At 43.9% G+C, this 22,893-nt stretch overlaps 47 non-coding genes across 47 annotated transcripts; all 47 read right to left on the reverse strand.

The window, feature by feature from the left end:
- Positions 1-111: 111 nt before the first annotated feature.
- On the reverse strand, positions 112-230 carry LOC134110749 (5S ribosomal RNA). The gene has a single exon (XR_009944132.1). It is a non-coding gene; the product is annotated as a 5S ribosomal RNA (ribosomal RNA).
- Positions 231-569: 339 nt separating this feature from the next.
- LOC134111113 (5S ribosomal RNA) lies at positions 570-688 on the reverse strand. The gene has a single exon (XR_009944496.1). It is a non-coding gene; the product is annotated as a 5S ribosomal RNA (ribosomal RNA).
- A 394-nt stretch (positions 689-1,082) lies between these two features.
- On the reverse strand, positions 1,083-1,201 carry LOC134110750 (5S ribosomal RNA). The gene has a single exon (XR_009944133.1). It is a non-coding gene; the product is annotated as a 5S ribosomal RNA (ribosomal RNA).
- Positions 1,202-1,540: 339 nt separating this feature from the next.
- On the reverse strand, positions 1,541-1,659 carry LOC134111428 (5S ribosomal RNA). Its single transcript, XR_009944811.1, has one exon. It is a non-coding gene; the product is annotated as a 5S ribosomal RNA (ribosomal RNA).
- A 394-nt stretch (positions 1,660-2,053) lies between these two features.
- On the reverse strand, positions 2,054-2,172 carry LOC134110751 (5S ribosomal RNA). Its single transcript, XR_009944134.1, has one exon. It is a non-coding gene; the product is annotated as a 5S ribosomal RNA (ribosomal RNA).
- A 339-nt stretch (positions 2,173-2,511) lies between these two features.
- On the reverse strand, positions 2,512-2,630 carry LOC134110752 (5S ribosomal RNA). The gene has a single exon (XR_009944135.1). It is a non-coding gene; the product is annotated as a 5S ribosomal RNA (ribosomal RNA).
- A 394-nt stretch (positions 2,631-3,024) lies between these two features.
- Positions 3,025-3,143, reverse strand: LOC134110753 (5S ribosomal RNA). The gene has a single exon (XR_009944136.1). It is a non-coding gene; the product is annotated as a 5S ribosomal RNA (ribosomal RNA).
- A 339-nt stretch (positions 3,144-3,482) lies between these two features.
- Positions 3,483-3,601, reverse strand: LOC134111114 (5S ribosomal RNA). Its single transcript, XR_009944497.1, has one exon. It is a non-coding gene; the product is annotated as a 5S ribosomal RNA (ribosomal RNA).
- Positions 3,602-3,995: 394 nt separating this feature from the next.
- Positions 3,996-4,114, reverse strand: LOC134110755 (5S ribosomal RNA). Its single transcript, XR_009944138.1, has one exon. It is a non-coding gene; the product is annotated as a 5S ribosomal RNA (ribosomal RNA).
- Positions 4,115-4,453: 339 nt separating this feature from the next.
- Positions 4,454-4,572, reverse strand: LOC134111115 (5S ribosomal RNA). Its single transcript, XR_009944498.1, has one exon. It is a non-coding gene; the product is annotated as a 5S ribosomal RNA (ribosomal RNA).
- Positions 4,573-4,966: 394 nt separating this feature from the next.
- LOC134110756 (5S ribosomal RNA) lies at positions 4,967-5,085 on the reverse strand. The gene has a single exon (XR_009944139.1). It is a non-coding gene; the product is annotated as a 5S ribosomal RNA (ribosomal RNA).
- Positions 5,086-5,424: 339 nt separating this feature from the next.
- Positions 5,425-5,543, reverse strand: LOC134110757 (5S ribosomal RNA). Its single transcript, XR_009944140.1, has one exon. It is a non-coding gene; the product is annotated as a 5S ribosomal RNA (ribosomal RNA).
- A 394-nt stretch (positions 5,544-5,937) lies between these two features.
- LOC134110758 (5S ribosomal RNA) lies at positions 5,938-6,056 on the reverse strand. Its single transcript, XR_009944141.1, has one exon. It is a non-coding gene; the product is annotated as a 5S ribosomal RNA (ribosomal RNA).
- Positions 6,057-6,395: 339 nt separating this feature from the next.
- LOC134111116 (5S ribosomal RNA) lies at positions 6,396-6,514 on the reverse strand. The gene has a single exon (XR_009944499.1). It is a non-coding gene; the product is annotated as a 5S ribosomal RNA (ribosomal RNA).
- Positions 6,515-6,908: 394 nt separating this feature from the next.
- Positions 6,909-7,027, reverse strand: LOC134110759 (5S ribosomal RNA). The gene has a single exon (XR_009944142.1). It is a non-coding gene; the product is annotated as a 5S ribosomal RNA (ribosomal RNA).
- A 339-nt stretch (positions 7,028-7,366) lies between these two features.
- Positions 7,367-7,485, reverse strand: LOC134110760 (5S ribosomal RNA). Its single transcript, XR_009944143.1, has one exon. It is a non-coding gene; the product is annotated as a 5S ribosomal RNA (ribosomal RNA).
- A 339-nt stretch (positions 7,486-7,824) lies between these two features.
- On the reverse strand, positions 7,825-7,943 carry LOC134110761 (5S ribosomal RNA). The gene has a single exon (XR_009944144.1). It is a non-coding gene; the product is annotated as a 5S ribosomal RNA (ribosomal RNA).
- A 394-nt stretch (positions 7,944-8,337) lies between these two features.
- Positions 8,338-8,456, reverse strand: LOC134110762 (5S ribosomal RNA). Its single transcript, XR_009944145.1, has one exon. It is a non-coding gene; the product is annotated as a 5S ribosomal RNA (ribosomal RNA).
- Positions 8,457-8,850: 394 nt separating this feature from the next.
- LOC134110725 (5S ribosomal RNA) lies at positions 8,851-8,969 on the reverse strand. The gene has a single exon (XR_009944109.1). It is a non-coding gene; the product is annotated as a 5S ribosomal RNA (ribosomal RNA).
- A 339-nt stretch (positions 8,970-9,308) lies between these two features.
- LOC134110763 (5S ribosomal RNA) lies at positions 9,309-9,427 on the reverse strand. The gene has a single exon (XR_009944146.1). It is a non-coding gene; the product is annotated as a 5S ribosomal RNA (ribosomal RNA).
- A 394-nt stretch (positions 9,428-9,821) lies between these two features.
- On the reverse strand, positions 9,822-9,940 carry LOC134110764 (5S ribosomal RNA). Its single transcript, XR_009944147.1, has one exon. It is a non-coding gene; the product is annotated as a 5S ribosomal RNA (ribosomal RNA).
- A 339-nt stretch (positions 9,941-10,279) lies between these two features.
- LOC134110766 (5S ribosomal RNA) lies at positions 10,280-10,398 on the reverse strand. Its single transcript, XR_009944149.1, has one exon. It is a non-coding gene; the product is annotated as a 5S ribosomal RNA (ribosomal RNA).
- Positions 10,399-10,737: 339 nt separating this feature from the next.
- LOC134110767 (5S ribosomal RNA) lies at positions 10,738-10,856 on the reverse strand. The gene has a single exon (XR_009944150.1). It is a non-coding gene; the product is annotated as a 5S ribosomal RNA (ribosomal RNA).
- Positions 10,857-11,250: 394 nt separating this feature from the next.
- On the reverse strand, positions 11,251-11,369 carry LOC134110768 (5S ribosomal RNA). The gene has a single exon (XR_009944151.1). It is a non-coding gene; the product is annotated as a 5S ribosomal RNA (ribosomal RNA).
- A 339-nt stretch (positions 11,370-11,708) lies between these two features.
- On the reverse strand, positions 11,709-11,827 carry LOC134110769 (5S ribosomal RNA). Its single transcript, XR_009944152.1, has one exon. It is a non-coding gene; the product is annotated as a 5S ribosomal RNA (ribosomal RNA).
- A 339-nt stretch (positions 11,828-12,166) lies between these two features.
- Positions 12,167-12,285, reverse strand: LOC134110837 (5S ribosomal RNA). Its single transcript, XR_009944220.1, has one exon. It is a non-coding gene; the product is annotated as a 5S ribosomal RNA (ribosomal RNA).
- A 339-nt stretch (positions 12,286-12,624) lies between these two features.
- Positions 12,625-12,743, reverse strand: LOC134110770 (5S ribosomal RNA). The gene has a single exon (XR_009944153.1). It is a non-coding gene; the product is annotated as a 5S ribosomal RNA (ribosomal RNA).
- Positions 12,744-13,137: 394 nt separating this feature from the next.
- LOC134110948 (5S ribosomal RNA) lies at positions 13,138-13,256 on the reverse strand. Its single transcript, XR_009944331.1, has one exon. It is a non-coding gene; the product is annotated as a 5S ribosomal RNA (ribosomal RNA).
- Positions 13,257-13,595: 339 nt separating this feature from the next.
- LOC134110771 (5S ribosomal RNA) lies at positions 13,596-13,714 on the reverse strand. The gene has a single exon (XR_009944154.1). It is a non-coding gene; the product is annotated as a 5S ribosomal RNA (ribosomal RNA).
- Positions 13,715-14,108: 394 nt separating this feature from the next.
- On the reverse strand, positions 14,109-14,227 carry LOC134111058 (5S ribosomal RNA). The gene has a single exon (XR_009944441.1). It is a non-coding gene; the product is annotated as a 5S ribosomal RNA (ribosomal RNA).
- Positions 14,228-14,566: 339 nt separating this feature from the next.
- On the reverse strand, positions 14,567-14,685 carry LOC134110772 (5S ribosomal RNA). Its single transcript, XR_009944155.1, has one exon. It is a non-coding gene; the product is annotated as a 5S ribosomal RNA (ribosomal RNA).
- Positions 14,686-15,079: 394 nt separating this feature from the next.
- Positions 15,080-15,198, reverse strand: LOC134110669 (5S ribosomal RNA). Its single transcript, XR_009944053.1, has one exon. It is a non-coding gene; the product is annotated as a 5S ribosomal RNA (ribosomal RNA).
- Positions 15,199-15,592: 394 nt separating this feature from the next.
- LOC134110773 (5S ribosomal RNA) lies at positions 15,593-15,711 on the reverse strand. Its single transcript, XR_009944156.1, has one exon. It is a non-coding gene; the product is annotated as a 5S ribosomal RNA (ribosomal RNA).
- Positions 15,712-16,105: 394 nt separating this feature from the next.
- Positions 16,106-16,224, reverse strand: LOC134110774 (5S ribosomal RNA). The gene has a single exon (XR_009944157.1). It is a non-coding gene; the product is annotated as a 5S ribosomal RNA (ribosomal RNA).
- A 339-nt stretch (positions 16,225-16,563) lies between these two features.
- Positions 16,564-16,682, reverse strand: LOC134110775 (5S ribosomal RNA). The gene has a single exon (XR_009944158.1). It is a non-coding gene; the product is annotated as a 5S ribosomal RNA (ribosomal RNA).
- Positions 16,683-17,021: 339 nt separating this feature from the next.
- Positions 17,022-17,140, reverse strand: LOC134110777 (5S ribosomal RNA). The gene has a single exon (XR_009944160.1). It is a non-coding gene; the product is annotated as a 5S ribosomal RNA (ribosomal RNA).
- Positions 17,141-17,479: 339 nt separating this feature from the next.
- On the reverse strand, positions 17,480-17,598 carry LOC134110778 (5S ribosomal RNA). The gene has a single exon (XR_009944161.1). It is a non-coding gene; the product is annotated as a 5S ribosomal RNA (ribosomal RNA).
- A 394-nt stretch (positions 17,599-17,992) lies between these two features.
- Positions 17,993-18,111, reverse strand: LOC134110779 (5S ribosomal RNA). The gene has a single exon (XR_009944162.1). It is a non-coding gene; the product is annotated as a 5S ribosomal RNA (ribosomal RNA).
- A 394-nt stretch (positions 18,112-18,505) lies between these two features.
- LOC134110780 (5S ribosomal RNA) lies at positions 18,506-18,624 on the reverse strand. Its single transcript, XR_009944163.1, has one exon. It is a non-coding gene; the product is annotated as a 5S ribosomal RNA (ribosomal RNA).
- Positions 18,625-18,963: 339 nt separating this feature from the next.
- On the reverse strand, positions 18,964-19,082 carry LOC134110781 (5S ribosomal RNA). Its single transcript, XR_009944164.1, has one exon. It is a non-coding gene; the product is annotated as a 5S ribosomal RNA (ribosomal RNA).
- A 394-nt stretch (positions 19,083-19,476) lies between these two features.
- LOC134111526 (5S ribosomal RNA) lies at positions 19,477-19,595 on the reverse strand. Its single transcript, XR_009944870.1, has one exon. It is a non-coding gene; the product is annotated as a 5S ribosomal RNA (ribosomal RNA).
- Positions 19,596-19,989: 394 nt separating this feature from the next.
- Positions 19,990-20,108, reverse strand: LOC134110782 (5S ribosomal RNA). The gene has a single exon (XR_009944165.1). It is a non-coding gene; the product is annotated as a 5S ribosomal RNA (ribosomal RNA).
- Positions 20,109-20,502: 394 nt separating this feature from the next.
- LOC134110783 (5S ribosomal RNA) lies at positions 20,503-20,621 on the reverse strand. The gene has a single exon (XR_009944166.1). It is a non-coding gene; the product is annotated as a 5S ribosomal RNA (ribosomal RNA).
- Positions 20,622-20,960: 339 nt separating this feature from the next.
- On the reverse strand, positions 20,961-21,079 carry LOC134110784 (5S ribosomal RNA). The gene has a single exon (XR_009944167.1). It is a non-coding gene; the product is annotated as a 5S ribosomal RNA (ribosomal RNA).
- A 394-nt stretch (positions 21,080-21,473) lies between these two features.
- LOC134111169 (5S ribosomal RNA) lies at positions 21,474-21,592 on the reverse strand. Its single transcript, XR_009944552.1, has one exon. It is a non-coding gene; the product is annotated as a 5S ribosomal RNA (ribosomal RNA).
- Positions 21,593-21,931: 339 nt separating this feature from the next.
- On the reverse strand, positions 21,932-22,050 carry LOC134110785 (5S ribosomal RNA). The gene has a single exon (XR_009944168.1). It is a non-coding gene; the product is annotated as a 5S ribosomal RNA (ribosomal RNA).
- Positions 22,051-22,444: 394 nt separating this feature from the next.
- On the reverse strand, positions 22,445-22,563 carry LOC134110786 (5S ribosomal RNA). The gene has a single exon (XR_009944169.1). It is a non-coding gene; the product is annotated as a 5S ribosomal RNA (ribosomal RNA).
- Positions 22,564-22,893: the final 330 nt, after the last annotated feature.

Consider the following 22,893-nt stretch of genomic DNA (forward strand, 5'->3'; position numbering starts at 1 on the left):
CCAACGTTAAAACAACAATAAACATGCATCTCTTCAACAATGTGATATACTTTTTGTAATTTGTAGGTGTACAATCTGCGGCGCTCTGCAGCTTTCAGAGAGAAGTGAAAAAGCTTACGGCACCTGGGATTCCCAGGCGGTCTTCCATCCAGGTACTAACCAGGCCCTGCTCTGCTTAGCTTCCGAGATCAGACGAGATCGGGCGGAACCAGAGAGGTATGGCCGTAAGCTGCTTTTTATCTTTTTCCTAATCCTTTATAATGCGTCAAAAAATTATGTCACGCCTGCCGTTGGCATCTTTGTGTGGGTTAAATAAGGGTATGCAAAGAAGGCTGTGACATCCTATGGCGAAAATTGGATGGACTAGAGAAGACCCGCCCAGGAGTCCCAGCCAATCGGTGGATGGCCATTGCAGTCCCCGCCACCTCAAATGGCCTGACGATGGTATGGACGTAAGCCACCTTTCATCTTCTTCCTATTGCATCTCTTCTACAATGTGATCAACTTTTTACAATTGTGTAGGTGTACAAGCTACGGCGCTGGGCGGCTTTCAGAGAGAGAAGTGAAAAAGCTTACGGCACCTGGGATTCCCAGGCGGTCTTCCATTCAGGTACTAACCAGGCCCTGCTCTGCTTAGCTTCCGAGATCAGACGAGATCGGGCGGAACCAGAGAGGTATGGCCGTAAGCTGCTTTTCATCTTTTTCCTAATCCTTTAAAACGTGTCAAAGATAATCAGAAGTTTCTTTTTCTAAAATTGAAGCAGTTCTTAGCATTGGCAAGAGAGGTTCCTAAAACCTAAAGGGAACTTTACTTTTCTTCTTTGGTAAATCTAACATGTTTGGTTAGCACCTGTATTTCAACGGCTAAATTACAAACAAAAGTATGCCAATTGTTAAATGTTGATCAACACTAATTTAGCAACCATGAAACGGAATCATGTTTGATAATATTGTCTAAATGCCTTTCATATCCAACGTTAAAACAACAATAAACATGCATCTCTTCAACAATGTGATATACTTTTTGTAATTTGTAGGTGTACAATCTGCGGCGCTCTGCAGCTTTCAGAGAGAAGTGAAAAAGCTTACGGCACCTGGGATTCCCAGGCGGTCTTCCATCCAGGTACTAACCAGGCCCTGCTCTGCTTAGCTTCCGAGATCAGACGAGATCGGGCGGAACCAGAGAGGTATGGCCGTAAGCTGCTTTTTATCTTTTTCCTAATCCTTTATAATGCGTCAAAAAATTATGTCACGCCTGCCGTTGGCATCTTTGTGTGGGTTAAATAAGGGTATGCAAAGAAGGCTGTGACATCCTATGGCGAAAATTGGATGGACTAGAGAAGACCCGCCCAGGAGTCCCAGCCAATCGGTGGATGGCCATTGCAGTCCCCGCCACCTCAAATGGCCTGACGATGGTATGGACGTAAGCCACCTTTCATCTTCTTCCTATTGCATCTCTTCTACAATGTGATCAACTTTTTACAATTGTGTAGGTGTACAAGCTACGGCGCTGGGCGGCTTTCAGAGAGAGAAGTGAAAAAGCTTACGGCACCTGGGATTCCCAGGCGGTCTTCCATTCAGGTACTAACCAGGCCATGCTCTGCTTAGCTTCCGAGATCAGACGAGATCGGGCGGAACCAGAGAGGTATGGCCGTAAGCTGCTTTTCATCTTTTTCCTAATCCTTTAAAACGTGTCAAAGATAATCAGAAGTTTCTTTTTCTAAAATTGAAGCAGTTCTTAGCATTGGCAAGAGAGGTTCCTAAAACCTAAAGGGAACTTTACTTTTCTTCTTTGGTAAATCTAACATGTTTGGTTAGCACCTGTATTTCAACGGCTAAATTACAAACAAAAGTATGCCAATTGTTAAATGTTGATCAACACTAATTTAGCAACCATGAAACGGAATCATGTTTGATAACATTGTCTAAATGCCTTTCATATCCAACGTTAAAACAACAATAAACATGCATCTCTTCAACAATGTGATATACTTTTTGTAATTTGTAGGTGTACAATCTGCGGCGCTCTGCAGCTTTCAGAGAGAAGTGAAAAAGCTTACGGCACCTGGGATTCCCAGGCGGTCTTCCATCCAGGTACTAACCAGGCCCTGCTCTGCTTAGCTTCCGAGATCAGACGAGATCGGGCGGAACCAGAGAGGTATGGCCGTAAGCTGCTTTTTATCTTTTTCCTAATCCTTTATAATGCGTCAAAAAATTATGTCACGCCTGCCGTTGGCATCTTTGTGTGGGTTAAATAAGGGTATGCAAAGAAGGCTGTGACATCCTATGGCGAAAATTGGATGGACTAGAGAAGACCCGCCCAGGAGTCCCAGCCAATCGGTGGATGGCCATTGCAGTCCCCGCCACCTCAAATGGCCTGACGATGGTATGGACGTAAGCCACCTTTCATCTTCTTCCTATTGCATCTCTTCTACAATGTGATCAACTTTTTACAATTGTGTAGGTGTACAAGCTACGGCGCTGGGCGGCTTTCAGAGAGAGAAGTGAAAAAGCTTACGGCACCTGGGATTCCCAGGCGGTCTTCCATCCAGGTACTAACCAGGCCCTGCTCTGCTTAGCTTCCGAGATCAGACGAGATCGGGCGGAACCAGAGAGGTATGGCCGTAAGCTGCTTTTCATCTTTTTCCTAATCCTTTAAAACGTGTCAAAGATAATCAGAAGTTTCTTTTTCTAAAATTGAAGCAGTTCTTAGCATTGGCAAGAGAGGTTCCTAAAACCTAAAGGGAACTTTACTTTTCTTCTTTGGTAAATCTAACATGTTTGGTTAGCACCTGTATTTCAACGGCTAAATTACAAACAAAAGTATGCCAATTGTTAAATGTTGATCAACACTAATTTAGCAACCATGAAACGGAATCATGTTTGATAATATTGTCTAAATGCCTTTCATATCCAACGTTAAAACAACAATAAACATGCATCTCTTCAACAATGTGATATACTTTTTGTAATTTGTAGGTGTACAATCTGCGGCGCTCTGCAGCTTTCAGAGAGAAGTGAAAAAGCTTACGGCACCTGGGATTCCCAGGCGGTCTTCCATCCAGGTACTAACCAGGCCCTGCTCTGCTTAGCTTCCGAGATCAGACGAGATCGGGCGGAACCAGAGAGGTATGGCCGTAAGCTGCTTTTTATCTTTTTCCTAATCCTTTATAATGCGTCAAAAAATTATGTCACGCCTGCCGTTGGCATCTTTGTGTGGGTTAAATAAGGGTATGCAAAGAAGGCTGTGACATCCTATGGCGAAAATTGGATGGACTAGAGAAGACCCGCCCAGGAGTCCCAGCCAATCGGTGGATGGCCATTGCAGTCCCCGCCACCTCAAATGGCCTGACGATGGTATGGACGTAAGCCACCTTTCATCTTCTTCCTATTGCATCTCTTCTACAATGTGATCAACTTTTTACAATTGTGTAGGTGTACAAGCTACGGCGCTGGGCGGCTTTCAGAGAGAGAAGTGAAAAAGCTTACGGCACCTGGGATTCCCAGGCGGTCTTCCATTCAGGTACTAACCAGGCCCTGCTCTGCTTAGCTTCCGAGATCAGACGAGATCGGGCGGAACCAGAGAGGTATGGCCGTAAGCTGCTTTTCATCTTTTTCCTAATCCTTTAAAACGTGTCAAAGATAATCAGAAGTTTCTTTTTCTAAAATTGAAGCAGTTCTTAGCATTGGCAAGAGAGGTTCCTAAAACCTAAAGGGAACTTTACTTTTCTTCTTTGGTAAATCTAACATGTTTGGTTAGCACCTGTATTTCAACGGCTAAATTACAAACAAAAGTATGCCAATTGTTAAATGTTGATCAACACTAATTTAGCAACCATGAAACGGAATCATGTTTGATAATATTGTCTAAATGCCTTTCATATCCAACGTTAAAACAACAATAAACATGCATCTCTTCAACAATGTGATATACTTTTTGTAATTTGTAGGTGTACAATCTGCGGCGCTCTGCAGCTTTCAGAGAGAAGTGAAAAAGCTTACGGCACCTGGGATTCCCAGGCGGTCTTCCATCCAGGTACTAACCAGGCCCTGCTCTGCTTAGCTTCCGAGATCAGACGAGATCGGGCGGAACCAGAGAGGTATGGCCGTAAGCTGCTTTTTATCTTTTTCCTAATCCTTTATAATGCGTCAAAAAATTATGTCACGCCTGCCGTTGGCATCTTTGTGTGGGTTAAATAAGGGTATGCAAAGAAGGCTGTGACATCCTATGGCGAAAATTGGATGGACTAGAGAAGACCCGCCCAGGAGTCCCAGCCAATCGGTGGATGGCCATTGCAGTCCCCGCCACCTCAAATGGCCTGACGATGGTATGGACGTAAGCCACCTTTCATCTTCTTCCTATTGCATCTCTTCTACAATGTGATCAACTTTTTACAATTGTGTAGGTGTACAAGCTACGGCGCTGGGCGGCTTTCAGAGAGAGAAGTGAAAAAGCTTACGGCACCTGGGATTCCCAGGCGGTCTTCCATTCAGGTACTAACCAGGCCCTGCTCTGCTTAGCTTCCGAGATCAGACGAGATCGGGCGGAACCAGAGAGGTATGGCCGTAAGCTGCTTTTCATCTTTTTCCTAATCCTTTAAAACGTGTCAAAGATAATCAGAAGTTTCTTTTTCTAAAATTGAAGCAGTTCTTAGCATTGGCAAGAGAGGTTCCTAAAACCTAAAGGGAACTTTACTTTTCTTCTTTGGTAAATCTAACATGTTTGGTTAGCACCTGTATTTCAACGGCTAAATTACAAACAAAAGTATGCCAATTGTTAAATGTTGATCAACACTAATTTAGCAACCATGAAACGGAATCATGTTTGATAATATTGTCTAAATGCCTTTCATATCCAACGTTAAAACAACAATAAACATGCATCTCTTCAACAATGTGATATACTTTTTGTAATTTGTAGGTGTACAATCTGCGGCGCTCTGCAGCTTTCAGAGAGAAGTGAAAAAGCTTACGGCACCTGGGATTCCCAGGCGGTCTTCCATCCAGGTACTAACCAGGCCCTGCTCTGCTTAGCTTCCGAGATCAGACGAGATCGGGCGGAACCAGAGAGGTATGGCCGTAAGCTGCTTTTTATCTTTTTCCTAATCCTTTATAATGCGTCAAAAAATTATGTCACGCCTGCCGTTGGCATCTTTGTGTGGGTTAAATAAGGGTATGCAAAGAAGGCTGTGACATCCTATGGCGAAAATTGGATGGACTAGAGAAGACCCGCCCAGGAGTCCCAGCCAATCGGTGGATGGCCATTGCAGTCCCCGCCACCTCAAATGGCCTGACGATGGTATGGACGTAAGCCACCTTTCATCTTCTTCCTATTGCATCTCTTCTACAATGTGATCAACTTTTTACAATTGTGTAGGTGTACAAGCTACGGCGCTGGGCGGCTTTCAGAGAGAGAAGTGAAAAAGCTTACGGCACCTGGGATTCCCAGGCGGTCTTCCATCCAGGTACTAACCAGGCCCTGCTCTGCTTAGCTTCCGAGATCAGACGAGATCGGGCGGAACCAGAGAGGTATGGCCGTAAGCTGCTTTTCATCTTTTTCCTAATCCTTTAAAACGTGTCAAAGATAATCAGAAGTTTCTTTTTCTAAAATTGAAGCAGTTCTTAGCATTGGCAAGAGAGGTTCCTAAAACCTAAAGGGAACTTTACTTTTCTTCTTTGGTAAATCTAACATGTTTGGTTAGCACCTGTATTTCAACGGCTAAATTACAAACAAAAGTATGCCAATTGTTAAATGTTGATCAACACTAATTTAGCAACCATGAAACGGAATCATGTTTGATAATATTGTCTAAATGCCTTTCATATCCAACGTTAAAACAACAATAAACATGCATCTCTTCAACAATGTGATATACTTTTTGTAATTTGTAGGTGTACAATCTGCGGCGCTCTGCAGCTTTCAGAGAGAAGTGAAAAAGCTTACGGCACCTGGGATTCCCAGGCGGTCTTCCATCCAGGTACTAACCAGGCCCTGCTCTGCTTAGCTTCCGAGATCAGACGAGATCGGGCGGAACCAGAGAGGTATGGCCGTAAGCTGCTTTTTATCTTTTTCCTAATCCTTTATAATGCGTCAAAAAATTATGTCACGCCTGCCGTTGGCATCTTTGTGTGGGTTAAATAAGGGTATGCAAAGAAGGCTGTGACATCCTATGGCGAAAATTGGATGGACTAGAGAAGACCCGCCCAGGAGTCCCAGCCAATCGGTGGATGGCCATTGCAGTCCCCGCCACCTCAAATGGCCTGACGATGGTATGGACGTAAGCCACCTTTCATCTTCTTCCTATTGCATCTCTTCTACAATGTGATCAACTTTTTACAATTGTGTAGGTGTACAAGCTACGGCGCTGGGCGGCTTTCAGAGAGAGAAGTGAAAAAGCTTACGGCACCTGGGATTCCCAGGCGGTCTTCCATTCAGGTACTAACCAGGCCCTGCTCTGCTTAGCTTCCGAGATCAGACGAGATCGGGCGGAACCAGAGAGGTATGGCCGTAAGCTGCTTTTCATCTTTTTCCTAATCCTTTAAAACGTGTCAAAGATAATCAGAAGTTTCTTTTTCTAAAATTGAAGCAGTTCTTAGCATTGGCAAGAGAGGTTCCTAAAACCTAAAGGGAACTTTACTTTTCTTCTTTGGTAAATCTAACATGTTTGGTTAGCACCTGTATTTCAACGGCTAAATTACAAACAAAAGTATGCCAATTGTTAAATGTTGATCAACACTAATTTAGCAACCATGAAACGGAATCATGTTTGATAATATTGTCTAAATGCCTTTCATATCCAACGTTAAAACAACAATAAACATGCATCTCTTCAACAATGTGATATACTTTTTGTAATTTGTAGGTGTACAATCTGCGGCGCTCTGCAGCTTTCAGAGAGAAGTGAAAAAGCTTACGGCACCTGGGATTCCCAGGCGGTCTTCCATCCAGGTACTAACCAGGCCCTGCTCTGCTTAGCTTCCGAGATCAGACGAGATCGGGCGGAACCAGAGAGGTATGGCCGTAAGCTGCTTTTTATCTTTTTCCTAATCCTTTATAATGCGTCAAAAAATTATGTCACGCCTGCCGTTGGCATCTTTGTGTGGGTTAAATAAGGGTATGCAAAGAAGGCTGTGACATCCTATGGCGAAAATTGGATGGACTAGAGAAGACCCGCCCAGGAGTCCCAGCCAATCGGTGGATGGCCATTGCAGTCCCCGCCACCTCAAATGGCCTGACGATGGTATGGACGTAAGCCACCTTTCATCTTCTTCCTATTGCATCTCTTCTACAATGTGATCAACTTTTTACAATTGTGTAGGTGTACAAGCTACGGCGCTGGGCGGCTTTCAGAGAGAGAAGTGAAAAAGCTTACGGCACCTGGGATTCCCAGGCGGTCTTCCATCCAGGTACTAACCAGGCCCTGCTCTGCTTAGCTTCCGAGATCAGACGAGATCGGGCGGAACCAGAGAGGTATGGCCGTAAGCTGCTTTTTATCTTTTTCCTAATCGTTTATAATGCGTCAAAAAATTATGTCACGCCTGCCGTTGGCATCTTTGTGTGGGTTAAATAAGGGTATGCAAAGAAGGCTGTGACATCCTATGGCGAAAATTGGATGGACTAGAGAAGACCCGCCCAGGAGTCCCAGCCAATCGGTGGATGGCCATTGCAGTCCCCGCCACCTCAAATGGCCTGACGATGGTATGGACGTAAGCCACCTTTCATCTTCTTCCTATTGCATCTCTTCTACAATGTGATCAACTTTTTACAATTGTGTAGGTGTACAAGCTACGGCGCTGGGCGGCTTTCAGAGAGAGAAGTGAAAAAGCTTACGGCACCTGGGATTCCCAGGCGGTCTTCCATCCAGGTACTAACCAGGCCCTGCTCTGCTTAGCTTCCGAGATCAGACGAGATCGGGCGGAACCAGAGAGGTATGGCCGTAAGCTGCTTTTCAACTTTTTCCTAATCCTTTAAAACGTGTCAAAGATAATCAGAAGTTTCTTTTTCTAAAATTGAAGCAGTTCTTAGCATTGGCAAGAGAGGTTCCTAAAACCTAAAGGGAACTTTACTTTTCTTCACTGGTAAATCTAACATGTTTGGTTAGCACCTGTATTTCAACGGCTAAATTACAAACAAAAGTATGCCAATTGTTAAATGTTGATCAACACTAATTTAGCAACCATGAAACGGAATCATGTTTGATAATATTGTCTAAATGCCTTTCATATCCAACGTTAAAACAACAATAAACATGCATCTCTTCAACAATGTGATATACTTTTTGTAATTTGTAGGTGTACAATCTGCGGCGCTCTGCAGCTTTCAGAGAGAAGTGAAAAAGCTTACGGCACCTGGGATTCCCAGGCGGTCTTCCATCCAGGTACTAACCAGGCCCTGCTCTGCTTAGCTTCCGAGATCAGACGAGATCGGGCGGAACCAGAGAGGTATGGCCGTAAGCTGCTTTTCAACTTTTTCCTAATCCTTTAAAACGTGTCAAAGATAATCAGAAGTTTCTTTTTCTAAAATTGAAGCAGTTCTTAGCATTGGCAAGAGAGGTTCCTAAAACCTAAAGGGAACTTTACTTTTCTTCACTGGTAAATCTAACATGTTTGGTTAGCACCTGTATTTCAACGGCTAAATTACAAACAAAAGTATGCCAATTGTTAAATGTTGATCAACACTAATTTAGCAACCATGAAACGGAATCATGTTTGATAATATTGTCTAAATGCCTTTCATATCCAACGTTAAAACAACAATAAACATGCATCTCTTCAACAATGTGATATACTTTTTGTAATTTGTAGGTGTACAATCTGCGGCGCTCTGCAGCTTTCAGAGAGAAGTGAAAAAGCTTACGGCACCTGGGATTCCCAGGCGGTCTTCCATCCAGGTACTAACCAGGCCCTGCTCTGCTTAACTTCCGAGATCAGACGAGATCGGGCGGAACCAGAGAGGTATGGCCGTAAGCTGCTTTTTATCTTTTTCCTAATCCTTTATAATGCGTCAAAAAATTATGTCACGCCTGCCGTTGGCATCTTTTTGTGGGTTAAATAAGGGTATGCAAAGAAGGCTGTGACATCCTATGGCGAAAATTGGATGGACTAGAGAAGACCCGCCCAGGAGTCCCAGCCAATCGGTGGATGGCAATTGCAGTCCCCGCCACCTCAAATGGCCTGACGATGGTATGGACGTAAGCCACCTTTCATCTTCTTCCTATTGCATCTCTTCTACAATGTGATCAACTTTTTACAATTGTGTAGGTGTACAAGCTACGGCGCTGGGCGGCTTTCAGAGAGAGAAGTGAAAAAGCTTACGGCACCTGGGATTCCCAGGCGGTCTTCCATCCAGGTACTAACCAGGCCCTGCTCTGCTTAGCTTCCGAGATCAGACGAGATCGGGCGGAACCAGAGAGGTATGGCCGTAAGCTGCTTTTCATCTTTTTCCTAATCCTTTAAAACGTGTCAAAGATAATCAGAAGTTTCTTTTTCTAAAATTGAAGCAGTTCTTAGCATTGGCAAGAGAGGTTCCTAAAACCTAAAGGGAACTTTACTTTTGTTCACTGGTAAATCTAACATGTTTGGTTAGCACCTGTATTTCAACGGCTAAATTACAAACAAAAGTATGCCAATTGTTAAATGTTGATCAACACTAATTTAGCAACCATGAAACGGAATCATGTTTGATAATATTGTCTAAATGCCTTTCATATCCAACGTTAAAACAACAATAAACATGCATCTCTTCAACAATGTGATATACTTTTTGTAATTTGTAGGTGTACAATCTGCGGCGCTCTGCAGCTTTCAGAGAGAAGTGAAAAAGCTTACGGCACCTGGGATTCCCAGGCGGTCTTCCATCCAGGTACTAACCAGGCCCTGCTCTGCTTAGCTTCCGAGATCAGACGAGATCGGGCGGAACCAGAGAGGTATGGCCGTAAGCTGCTTTTTATCTTTTTCCTAATCCTTTATAATGCGTCAAAAAATTATGTCACGCCTGCCATTGGCATCTTTGTGTGGGTTAAATAAGGGTATGCAAAGAAGGCTGTGACATCCTATGGCGAAAATTGGATGGACTAGAGAAGACCCGCCCAGGAGTCCCAGCCAATCGGTGGATGGCCATTGCAGTCCCCGCCACCTCAAATGGCCTGACGATGGTATGGACGTAAGCCACCTTTCATCTTCTTCCTATTGCATCTCTTCTACAATGTGATCAACTTTTTACAATTGTGTAGGTGTACAAGCTACGGCGCTGGGCGGCTTTCAGAGAGAGAAGTGAAAAAGCTTACGGCACCTGGGATTCCCAGGCGGTCTTCCATCCAGGTACTAACCAGGCCCTGCTCTGCTTAGCTTCCGAGATCAGACGAGATCGGGCGGAACCAGAGAGGTATGGCCGTAAGCTGCTTTTTATCTTTTTCCTAATCCTTTATAATGCGTCAAAAAATTATGTCACGCCTGCCGTTGGCATCTTTGTGTGGGTTAAATAAGGGTATGCAAAGAAGGCTGTGACATCCTATGGCGAAAATTGGATGGACTAGAGAAGACCCGCCCAGGAGTCCCAGCCAATCGGTGGATGGCCATTGCAGTCCCCGCCACCTCAAATGGCCTGACGATGGTATGGACGTAAGCCACCTTTCATCTTCTTCCTATTGCATCTCTTCTACAATGTGATCAACTTTTTACAATTGTGTAGGTGTACAAGCTACGGCGCTGGGCGGCTTTCAGAGAGAGAAGTGAAAAAGCTTACGGCACCTGGGATTCCCAGGCGGTCTTCCATCCAGGTACTAACCAGGCCCTGCTCTGCTTAGCTTCCGAGATCAGACGAGATCGGGCGGAACCAGAGAGGTATGGCCGTAAGCTGCTTTTCATCTTTTTCCTAATCCTTTAAAACGTGTCAAAGATAATCAGAAGTTTCTTTTTCTAAAATTGAAGCAGTTCTTAGCATTGGCAAGAGAGGTTCCTAAAACCTAAAGGGAACTTTACTTTTGTTCACTGGTAAATCTAACATGTTTGGTTAGCACCTGTATTTCAACGGCTAAATTACAAACAAAAGTATGCCAATTGTTAAATGTTGATCAACACTAATTTAGCAACCATGAAACGGAATCATGTTTGATAATATTGTCTAAATGCCTTTCATATCCAACGTTAAAACAACAATAAACATGCATCTCTTCAACAATGTGATATACTTTTTGTAATTTGTAGGTGTACAATCTGCGGCGCTCTGCAGCTTTCAGAGAGAAGTGAAAAAGCTTACGGCACCTGGGATTCCCAGGCGGTCTTCCATCCAGGTACTAACCAGGCCCTGCTCTGCTTAGCTTCCGAGATCAGACGAGATCGGGCGGAACCAGAGAGGTATGGCCGTAAGCTGCTTTTTATCTTTTTCCTAATCCTTTATAATGCGTCAAAAAATTATGTCACGCCTGCCATTGGCATCTTTGTGTGGGTTAAATAAGGGTATGCAAAGAAGGCTGTGACATCCTATGGCGAAAATTGGATGGACTAGAGAAGACCCGCCCAGGAGTCCCAGCCAATCGGTGGATGGCCATTGCAGTCCCCGCCACCTCAAATGGCCTGACGATGGTATGGACGTAAGCCACCTTTCATCTTCTTCCTATTGCATCTCTTCTACAATGTGATCAACTTTTTACAATTGTGTAGGTGTACAAGCTACGGCGCTGGGCGGCTTTCAGAGAGAGAAGTGAAAAAGCTTACGGCACCTGGGATTCCCAGGCGGTCTTCCATCCAGGTACTAACCAGGCCCTGCTCTGCTTAGCTTCCGAGATCAGACGAGATCGGGCGGAACCAGAGAGGTATGGCCGTAAGCTGCTTTTTATCTTTTTCCTAATCCTTTATAATGCGTCAAAAAATTATGTCACGCCTGCCGTTGGCATCTTTGTGTGGGTTAAATAAGGGTATGCAAAGAAGGCTGTGACATCCTATGGCGAAAATTGGATGGACTAGAGAAGACCCGCCCAGGAGTCCCAGCCAATCGGTGGATGGCCATTGCAGTCCCCGCCACCTCAAATGGCCTGACGATGGTATGGACGTAAGCCACCTTTCATCTTCTTCCTATTGCATCTCTTCTACAATGTGATCAACTTTTTACAATTGTGTAGGTGTACAAGCTACGGCGCTGGGCGGCTTTCAGAGAGAGAAGTGAAAAAGCTTACGGCACCTGGGATTCCCAGGCGGTCTTCCATCCAGGTACTAACCAGGCCCTGCTCTGCTTAACTTCCGAGATCAGACGAGATCGGGCGGAACCAGAGAGGTATGGCCGTAAGCTGCTTTTTATCTTTTTCCTAATCCTTTATAATGCGTCAAAAAATTATGTCACGCCTGCCGTTGGCATCTTTTTGTGGGTTAAATAAGGGTATGCAAAGAAGGCTGTGACATCCTATGGCGAAAATTGGATGGACTAGAGAAGACCCGCCCAGGAGTCCCAGCCAATCGGTGGATGGCAATTGCAGTCCCCGCCACCTCAAATGGCCTGACGATGGTATGGACGTAAGCCACCTTTCATCTTCTTCCTATTGCATCTCTTCTACAATGTGATCAACTTTTTACAATTGTGTAGGTGTACAAGCTACGGCGCTGGGCGGCTTTCAGAGAGAGAAGTGAAAAAGCTTACGGCACCTGGGATTCCCAGGCGGTCTTCCATCCAGGTACTAACCAGGCCCTGCTCTGCTTAGCTTCCGAGATCAGACGAGATCGGGCGGAACCAGAGAGGTATGGCCGTAAGCTGCTTTTCATCTTTTTCCTAATCCTTTAAAACGTGTCAAAGATAATCAGAAGTTTCTTTTTCTAAAATTGAAGCAGTTCTTAGCATTGGCAAGAGAGGTTCCTAAAACCTAAAGGGAACTTTACTTTTGTTCACTGGTAAATCTAACATGTTTGGTTAGCACCTGTATTTCAACGGCTAAATTACAAACAAAAGTATGCCAATTGTTAAATGTTGATCAACACTAATTTAGCAACCATGAAACGGAATCATGTTTGATAATATTGTCTAAATGCCTTTCATATCCAACGTTAAAACAACAATAAACATGCATCTCTTCAACAATGTGATATACTTTTTGTAATTTGTAGGTGTACAATCTGCGGCGCTCTGCAGCTTTCAGAGAGAAGTGAAAAAGCTTACGGCACCTGGGATTCCCAGGCGGTCTTCCATCCAGGTACTAACCAGGCCCTGCTCTGCTTAACTTCCGAGATCAGACGAGATCGGGCGGAACCAGAGAGGTATGGCCGTAAGCTGCTTTTTATCTTTTTCCTAATCCTTTATAATGCGTCAAAAAATTATGTCACGCCTGCCGTTGGCATCTTTTTGTGGGTTAAATAAGGGTATGCAAAGAAGGCTGTGACATCCTATGGCGAAAATTGGATGGACTAGAGAAGACCCGCCCAGGAGTCCCAGCCAATCGGTGGATGGCAATTGCAGTCCCCGCCACCTCAAATGGCCTGACGATGGTATGGACGTAAGCCACCTTTCATCTTCTTCCTATTGCATCTCTTCTACAATGTGATCAACTTTTTACAATTGTGTAGGTGTACAAGCTACGGCGCTGGGCGGCTTTCAGAGAGAGAAGTGAAAAAGCTTACGGCACCTGGGATTCCCAGGCGGTCTTCCATCCAGGTACTAACCAGGCCCTGCTCTGCTTAGCTTCCGAGATCAGACGAGATCGGGCGGAACCAGAGAGGTATGGCCGTAAGCTGCTTTTCATCTTTTTCCTAATCCTTTAAAACGTGTCAAAGATAATCAGAAGTTTCTTTTTCTAAAATTGAAGCAGTTCTTAGCATTGGCAAGAGAGGTTCCTAAAACCTAAAGGGAACTTTACTTTTGTTCACTGGTAAATCTAACATGTTTGGTTAGCACCTGTATTTCAACGGCTAAATTACAAACAAAAGTATGCCAATTGTTAAATGTTGATCAACACTAATTTAGCAACCATGAAACGGAATCATGTTTGATAATATTGTCTAAATGCCTTTCATATCCAACGTTAAAACAACAATAAACATGCATCTCTTCAACAATGTGATATACTTTTTGTAATTTGTAGGTGTACAATCTGCGGCGCTCTGCAGCTTTCAGAGAGAAGTGAAAAAGCTTACGGCACCTGGGATTCCCAGGCGGTCTTCCATCCAGGTACTAACCAGGCCCTGCTCTGCTTAACTTCCGAGATCAGACGAGATCGGGCGGAACCAGAGAGGTATGGCCGTAAGCTGCTTTTTATCTTTTTCCTAATCCTTTATAATGCGTCAAAAAATTATGTCACGCCTGCCGTTGGCATCTTTTTGTGGGTTAAATAAGGGTATGCAAAGAAGGCTGTGACATCCTATGGCGAAAATTGGATGGACTAGAGAAGACCCGCCCAGGAGTCCCAGCCAATCGGTGGATGGCAATTGCAGTCCCCGCCACCTCAAATGGCCTGACGATGGTATGGACGTAAGCCACCTTTCATCTTCTTCCTATTGCATCTCTTCTACAATGTGATCAACTTTTTACAATTGTGTAGGTGTACAAGCTACGGCGCTGGGCGGCTTTCAGAGAGAGAAGTGAAAAAGCTTACGGCACCTGGGATTCCCAGGCGGTCTTCCATCCAGGTACTAACCAGGCCCTGCTCTGCTTAGCTTCCGAGATCAGACGAGATCGGGCGGAACCAGAGAGGTATGGCCGTAAGCTGCTTTTCAACTTTTTCCTAATCCTTTAAAACGTGTCAAAGATAATCAGAAGTTTCTTTTTCTAAAATTGAAGCAGTTCTTAGCATTGGCAAGAGAGGTTCCTAAAACCTAAAGGGAACTTTACTTTTCTTCACTGGTAAATCTAACATGTTTGGTTAGCACCTGTATTTCAACGGCTAAATTACAAACAAAAGTATGCCAATTGTTAAATGTTGATCAACACTAATTTAGCAACCATGAAACGGAATCATGTTTGATAATATTGTCTAAATGCCTTTCATATCCAACGTTAAAACAACAATAAACATGCATCTCTTCAACAATGTGATATACTTTTTGTAATTTGTAGGTGTACAATCTGCGGCGCTCTGCAGCTTTCAGAGAGAAGTGAAAAAGCTTACGGCACCTGGGATTCCCAGGCGGTCTTCCATCCAGGTACTAACCAGGCCCTGCTCTGCTTAGCTTCCGAGATCAGACGAGATCGGGCGTAACCAGAGAGGTATGGCCGTAAGCTGCTTTTCAACTTTTTCCTAATCCTTTAAAACGTGTCAAAGATAATCAGAAGTTTCTTTTTCTAAAATTGAAGCAGTTCTTAGCATTGGCAAGAGAGGTTCCTAAAACCTAAAGGGAACTTTACTTTTCTTCACTGGTAAATCTAACATGTTTGGTTAGCACCTGTATTTCAACGGCTAAATTACAAACAAAAGTATGCCAATTGTTAAATGTTGATCAACACTAATTTAGCAACCATGAAACGGAATCATGTTTGATAATATTGTCTAAATGCCTTTCATATCCAACGTTAAAACAACAATAAACATGCATCTCTTCAACAATGTGATATACTTTTTGTAATTTGTAGGTGTACAATCTGCGGCGCTCTGCAGCTTTCAGAGAGAAGTGAAAAAGCTTACGGCACCTGGGATTCCCAGGCGGTCTTCCATCCAGGTACTAACCAGGCCCTGCTCTGCTTAGCTTCCGAGATCAGACGAGATCGGGCGGAACCAGAGAGGTATGGCCGTAAGCTGCTTTTCAACTTTTTCCTAATCCTTTAAAACGTGTCAAAGATAATCAGAAGTTTCTTTTTCTAAAATTGAAGCAGTTCTTAGCATTGGCAAGAGAGGTTCCTAAAACCTAAAGGGAACTTTACTTTTCTTCACTGGTAAATCTAACATGTTTGGTTAGCACCTGTATTTCAACGGCTAAATTACAAACAAAAGTATGCCAATTGTTAAATGTTCATCAACACTAATTTAGCAACCATGAAACGGAATCATGTTTGATAATATTGTCTAAATGCCTTTCATATCCAACGTTAAAACAACAATAAACATGCATCTCTTCAACAATGTGATATACTTTTTGTAATTTGTAGGTGTACAATCTGCGGCGCTCTGCAGCTTTCAGAGAGAAGTGAAAAAGCTTACGGCACCTGGGATTCCCAGGCGGTCTTCCATCCAGGTACTAACCAGGCCCTGCTCTGCTTAGCTTCCGAGATCAGACGAGATCGGGCGGAACCAGAGAGGTATGGCCGTAAGCTGCTTTTTATCTTTTTCCTAATCCTTTATAATGCGTCAAAAAATTATGTCACGCCTGCCGTTGGCATCTTTTTGTGGGTTAAATAAGGGTATGCAAAGAAGGCTGTGACATCCTATGGCGAAAATTGGATGGACTAGAGAAGACCCGCCCAGGAGTCCCAGCCAATCGGTGGATGGCAATTGCAGTCCCCGCCACCTCAAATGGCCTGACGATGGTATGGACGTAAGCCACCTTTCATCTTCTTCCTATTGCATCTCTTCTACAATGTGATCAACTTTTTACAATTGTGTAGGTGTACAAGCTACGGCGCTGGGCGGCTTTCAGAGAGAGAAGTGAAAAAGCTTACGGCACCTGGGATTCCCAGGCGGTCTTCCATCCAGGTACTAACCAGGCCCTGCTCTGCTTAGCTTCCGAGATCAGACGAGATCGGGCGGAACCAGAGAGGTATGGCCGTAAGCTGCTTTTTATCTTTTTCCTAATCCTTTATAATGCGTCAAAAAATTATGTCACGCCTGCCATTGGCATCTTTGTGTGGGTTAAATAAGGGTATGCAAAGAAGGCTGTGACATCCTATGGCGAAAATTGGATGGACTAGAGAAGACCCGCCCAGGAGTCCCAGCCAATCGGTGGATGGCCATTGCAGTCCCCGCCACCTCAAATGGCCTGACGATGGTATGGACGTAAGCCACCTTTCATCTTCTTCCTATTGCATCTCTTCTACAATGTGATCAACTTTTTACAATTGTGTAGGTGTACAAGCTACGGCGCTGGGCGGCTTTCAGAGAGAGAAGTGAAAAAGCTTACGGCACCTGGGATTCCCAGGCGGTCTTCCATCCAGGTACTAACCAGGCCCTGCTCTGCTTAGCTTCCGAGATCAGACGAGATCGGGCGGAACCAGAGAGGTATGGCCGTAAGCTGCTTTTTATCTTTTTCCTAATCCTTTATAATGCGTCAAAAAATTATGTCACGCCTGCCGTTGGCATCTTTGTGTGGGTTAAATAAGGGTATGCAAAGAAGGCTGTGACATCCTATGGCGAAAATTGGATGGACTAGAGAAGACCCGCACAGGAGTCCCAGCCAATCGGTGGATGGCCATTGCAGTCCCCGCCACCTCAAATGGCCTGACGATGGTATGGACGTAAGCCACCTTTCATCTTCTTCCTATTGCATCTCTTCTACAATGTGATCAACTTTTTACAATTGTGTAGGTGTACAAGCTACGGCGCTGGGCGGCTTTCAGAGAGAGAAGTGAAAAAGCTTACGGCACCTGGGATTCCCAGGCGGTCTTCCATCCAGGTACTAACCAGGCCCTGCTCTGCTTAGCTTCCGAGATCAGACGAGATCGGGCGGAACCAGAGAGGTATGGCCGTAAGCTGCTTTTCAACTTTTTCCTAATCCTTTAAAACGTGTCAAAGATAATCAGAAGTTTCTTTTTCTAAAATTGAAGCAGTTCTTAGCATTGGCAAGAGAGGTTCCTAAAACCTAAAGGGAACTTTACTTTTCTTCACTGGTAAATCTAACATGTTTGGTTAGCACCTGTATTTCAACGGCTAAATTACAAACAAAAGTATGCCAATTGTTAAATGTTGATCAACACTAATTTAGCAACCATGAAACGGAATCATGTTTGATAATATTGTCTAAATGCCTTTCATATCCAACGTTAAAACAACAATAAACATGCATCTCTTCAACAATGTGATATACTTTTTGTAATTTGTAGGTGTACAATCTGCGGCGCTCTGCAGCTTTCAGAGAGAAGTGAAAAAGCTTACGGCACCTGGGATTCCCAGGCGGTCTTCCATCCAGGTACTAACCAGGCCCTGCTCTGCTTAGCTTCCGAGATCAGACGAGATCGGGCGGAACCAGAGAGGTATGGCCGTAAGCTGCTTTTCAACTTTTTCCTAATCCTTTAAAACGTGTCAAAGATAATCAGAAGTTTCTTTTTCTAAAATTGAAGCAGTTCTTAGCATTGGCAAGAGAGGTTCCTAAAACCTAAAGGGAACTTTACTTTTCTTCACTGGTAAATCTAACATGTTTGGTTAGCACCTGTATTTCAACGGCTAAATTACAAACAAAAGTATGCCAATTGTTAAATGTTGATCAACACTAATTTAGCAACCATGAAACGGAATCATGTTTGATAATATTGTCTAAATGCCTTTCATATCCAACGTTAAAACAACAATAAACATGCATCTCTTCAACAATGTGATATACTTTTTGTAATTTGTAGGTGTACAATCTGCGGCGCTCTGCAGCTTTCAGAGAGAAGTGAAAAAGCTTACGGCACCTGGGATTCCCAGGCGGTCTTCCATCCAGGTACTAACCAGGCCCTGCTCTGCTTAGCTTCCGAGATCAGACGAGATCGGGCGGAACCAGAGAGGTATGGCCGTAAGCTGCTTTTTATCTTTTTCCTAATCCTTTATAATGCGTCAAAAAATTATGTCACGCCTGCCGTTGGCATCTTTTTGTGGGTTAAATAAGGGTATGCAAAGAAGGCTGTGACATCCTATGGCGAAAATTGGATGGACTAGAGAAGACCCGCCCAGGAGTCCCAGCCAATCGGTGGATGGCAATTGCAGTCCCCGCCACCTCAAATGGCCTGACGATGGTATGGACGTAAGCCACCTTTCATCTTCTTCCTATTGCATCTCTTCTACAATGTGATCAACTTTTTACAATTGTGTAGGTGTACAAGCTACGGCGCTGGGCGGCTTTCAGAGAGAGAAGTGAAAAAGCTTACGGCACCTGGGATTCCCAGGCGGTCTTCCATCCAGGTACTAACCAGGCCCTGCTCTGCTTAGCTTCCGAGATCAGACGAGATCGGGCGGAACCAGAGAGGTATGGCCGTAAGCTGCTTTTCAACTTTTTCCTAATCCTTTAAAACGTGTCAAAGATAATCAGAAGTTTCTTTTTCTAAAATTGAAGCAGTTCTTAGCATTGGCAAGAGAGGTTCCTAAAACCTAAAGGGAACTTTACTTTTCTTCACTGGTAAATCTAACATGTTTGGTTAGCACCTGTATTTCAACGGCTAAATTACAAACAAAAGTATGCCAATTGTTAAATGTTGATCAACACTAATTTAGCAACCATGAAACGGAATCATGTTTGATAATATTGTCTAAATGCCTTTCATATCCAACGTTAAAACAACAATAAACATGCATCTCTTCAACAATGTGATATACTTTTTGTAATTTGTAGGTGTACAATCTGCGGCGCTCTGCAGCTTTCAGAGAGAAGTGAAAAAGCTTACGGCACCTGGGATTCCCAGGCGGTCTTCCATCCAGGTACTAACCAGGCCCTGCTCTGCTTAGCTTCCGAGATCAGACGAGATCGGGCGTAACCAGAGAGGTATGGCCGTAAGCTGCTTTTCAACTTTTTCCTAATCCTTTAAAACGTGTCAAAGATAATCAGAAGTTTCTTTTTCTAAAATTGAAGCAGTTCTTAGCATTGGCAAGAGAGGTTCCTAAAACCTAAAGGGAACTTTACTTTTCTTCACTGGTAAATCTAACATGTTTGGTTAGCACCTGTATTTCAACGGCTAAATTACAAACAAAAGTATGCCAATTGTTAAATGTTGATCAACACTAATTTAGCAACCATGAAACGGAATCATGTTTGATAATATTGTCTAAATGCCTTTCATATCCAACGTTAAAACAACAATAAACATGCATCTCTTCAACAATGTGATATACTTTTTGTAATTTGTAGGTGTACAATCTGCGGCGCTCTGCAGCTTTCAGAGAGAAGTGAAAAAGCTTACGGCACCTGGGATTCCCAGGCGGTCTTCCATCCAGGTACTAACCAGGCCCTGCTCTGCTTAGCTTCCGAGATCAGACGAGATCGGGCGGAACCAGAGAGGTATGGCCGTAAGCTGCTTTTCAACTTTTTCCTAATCCTTTAAAACGTGTCAAAGATAATCAGAAGTTTCTTTTTCTAAAATTGAAGCAGTTCTTAGCATTGGCAAGAGAGGTTCCTAAAACCTAAAGGGAACTTTACTTTTCTTCACTGGTAAATCTAACATGTTTGGTTAGCACCTGTATTTCAACGGCTAAATTACAAACAAAAGTATGCCAATTGTTAAATGTTGATCAACACTAATTTAGCAACCATGAAACGGAATCATGTTTGATAATATTGTCTAAATGCCTTTCATATCCAACGTTAAAACAACAATAAACATGCATCTCTTCAACAATGTGATATACTTTTTGTAATTTGTAGGTGTACAATCTGCGGCGCTCTGCAGCTTTCAGAGAGAAGTGAAAAAGCTTACGGCACCTGGGATTCCCAGGCGGTCTTCCATCCAGGTACTAACCAGGCCCTGCTCTGCTTAGCTTCCGAGATCAGACGAGATCGGGCGGAACCAGAGAGGTATGGCCGTAAGCTGCTTTTTATCTTTTTCCTAATCCTTTATAATGCGTCAAAAAATTATGTCACGCCTGCCGTTGGCATCTTTTTGTGGGTTAAATAAGGGTATGCAAAGAAGGCTGTGACATCCTATGGCGAAAATTGGATGGACTAGAGAAGACCCGCCCAGGAGTCCCAGCCAATCGGTGGATGGCAATTGCAGTCCCCGCCACCTCAAATGGCCTGACGATGGTATGGACGTAAGCCACCTTTCATCTTCTTCCTATTGCATCTCTTCTACAATGTGATCAACTTTTTACAATTGTGTAGGTGTACAAGCTACGGCGCTGGGCGGCTTTCAGAGAGAGAAGTGAAAAAGCTTACGGCACCTGGGATTCCCAGGCGGTCTTCCATCCAGGTACTAACCAGGCCCTGCTCTGCTTAGCTTCCGAGATCAGACGAGATCGGGCGGAACCAGAGAGGTATGGCCGTAAGCTGCTTTTCATCTTTTTCCTAATCCTTTAAAACGTGTCAAAGATAATCAGAAGTTTCTTTTTCTAAAATTGAAGCAGTTCTTAGCATTGGCAAGAGAGGTTCCTAAAACCTAAAGGGAACTTTACTTTTCTTCACTGGTAAATCTAACATGTTTGGTTAGCACCTGTATTTCAACGGCTAAATTACAAACAAAAGTATGCCAATTGTTAAATGTTGATCAACACTAATTTAGCAACCATGAAACGGAATCATGTTTGATAATATTGTCTAAATGCCTTTCATATCCAACGTTAAAACAACAATAAACATGCATCTCTTCAACAATGTGATATACTTTTTGTAATTTGTAGGTGTACAATCTGCGGCGCTCTGCAGCTTTCAGAGAGAAGTGAAAAAGCTTACGGCACCTGGGATTCCCAGGCGGTCTTCCATCCAGGTACTAACCAGGCCCTGCTCTGCTTAACTTCCGAGATCAGACGAGATCGGGCGGAACCAGAGAGGTATGGCCGTAAGCTGCTTTTTATCTTTTTCCTAATCCTTTATAATGCGTCAAAAAATTATGTCACGCCTGCCGTTGGCATCTTTTTGTGGGTTAAATAAGGGTATGCAAAGAAGGCTGTGACATCCTATGGCGAAAATTGGATGGACTAGAGAAGACCCGCCCAGGAGTCCCAGCCAATCGGTGGATGGCCATTGCAGTCCCCGCCACCTCAAATGGCCTGACGATGGTATGGACGTAAGCCACCTTTCATCTTCTTCCTATTGCATCTCTTCTACAATGTGATCAACTTTTTACAATTGTGTAGGTGTACAAGCTACGGCGCTGGGCGGCTTTCAGAGAGAGAAGTGAAAAAGCTTACGGCACCTGGGATTCCCAGGCGGTCTTCCATCCAGGTACTAACCAGGCCCTGCTCTGCTTAGCTTCCGAGATCAGACGAGATCGGGCGGAACCAGAGAGGTATGGCCGTAAGCTGCTTTTCAACTTTTTCCTAATCCTTTAAAACGTGTCAAAGATAATCAGAAGTTTCTTTTTCTAAAATTGAAGCAGTTCTTAGCATTGGCAAGAGAGGTTCCTAAAACCTAAAGGGAACTTTACTTTTCTTCACTGGTAAATCTAACATGTTTGGTTAGCACCTGTATTTCAACGGCTAAATTACAAACAAAAGTATGCCAATTGTTAAATGTTGATCAACACTAATTTAGCAACCATGAAACGGAATCATGTTTGATAATATTGTCTAAATGCCTTTCATATCCAACGTTAAAACAACAATAAACATGCATCTCTTCAACAATGTGATATACTTTTTGTAATTTGTAGGTGTACAATCTGCGGCGCTCTGCAGCTTTCAGAGAGAAGTGAAAAAGCTTACGGCACCTGGGATTCCCAGGCGGTCTTCCATCCAGGTACTAACCAGGCCCTGCTCTGCTTAGCTTCCGAGATCAGACGAGATCGGGCGGAACCAGAGAGGTATGGCCGTAAGCTGCTTTTTATCTTTTTCCTAATCCTTTATAATGCGTCAAAAAATTATGTCACGCCTGCCGTTGGCATCTTTTTGTGGGTTAAATAAGGGTATGCAAAGAAGGCTGTGACATCCTATGGCGAAAATTGGATGGACTAGAGAAGACCCGCCCAGGAGTCCCAGCCAATCGGTGGATGGCAATTGCAGTCCCCGCCACCTCAAATGGCCTGACGATGGTATGGACGTAAGCCACCTTTCATCTTCTTCCTATTGCATCTCTTCTACAATGTGATCAACTTTTTACAATTGTGTAGGTGTACAAGCTACGGCGCTGGGCGGCTTTCAGAGAGAG

Source organism: Pungitius pungitius, unplaced genomic scaffold (genome assembly GCF_949316345.1).
Source record: "Pungitius pungitius unplaced genomic scaffold, fPunPun2.1 scaffold_29, whole genome shotgun sequence".
Classification (NCBI taxonomy): Eukaryota; Metazoa; Chordata; class Actinopteri; order Perciformes; family Gasterosteidae; genus Pungitius; species Pungitius pungitius.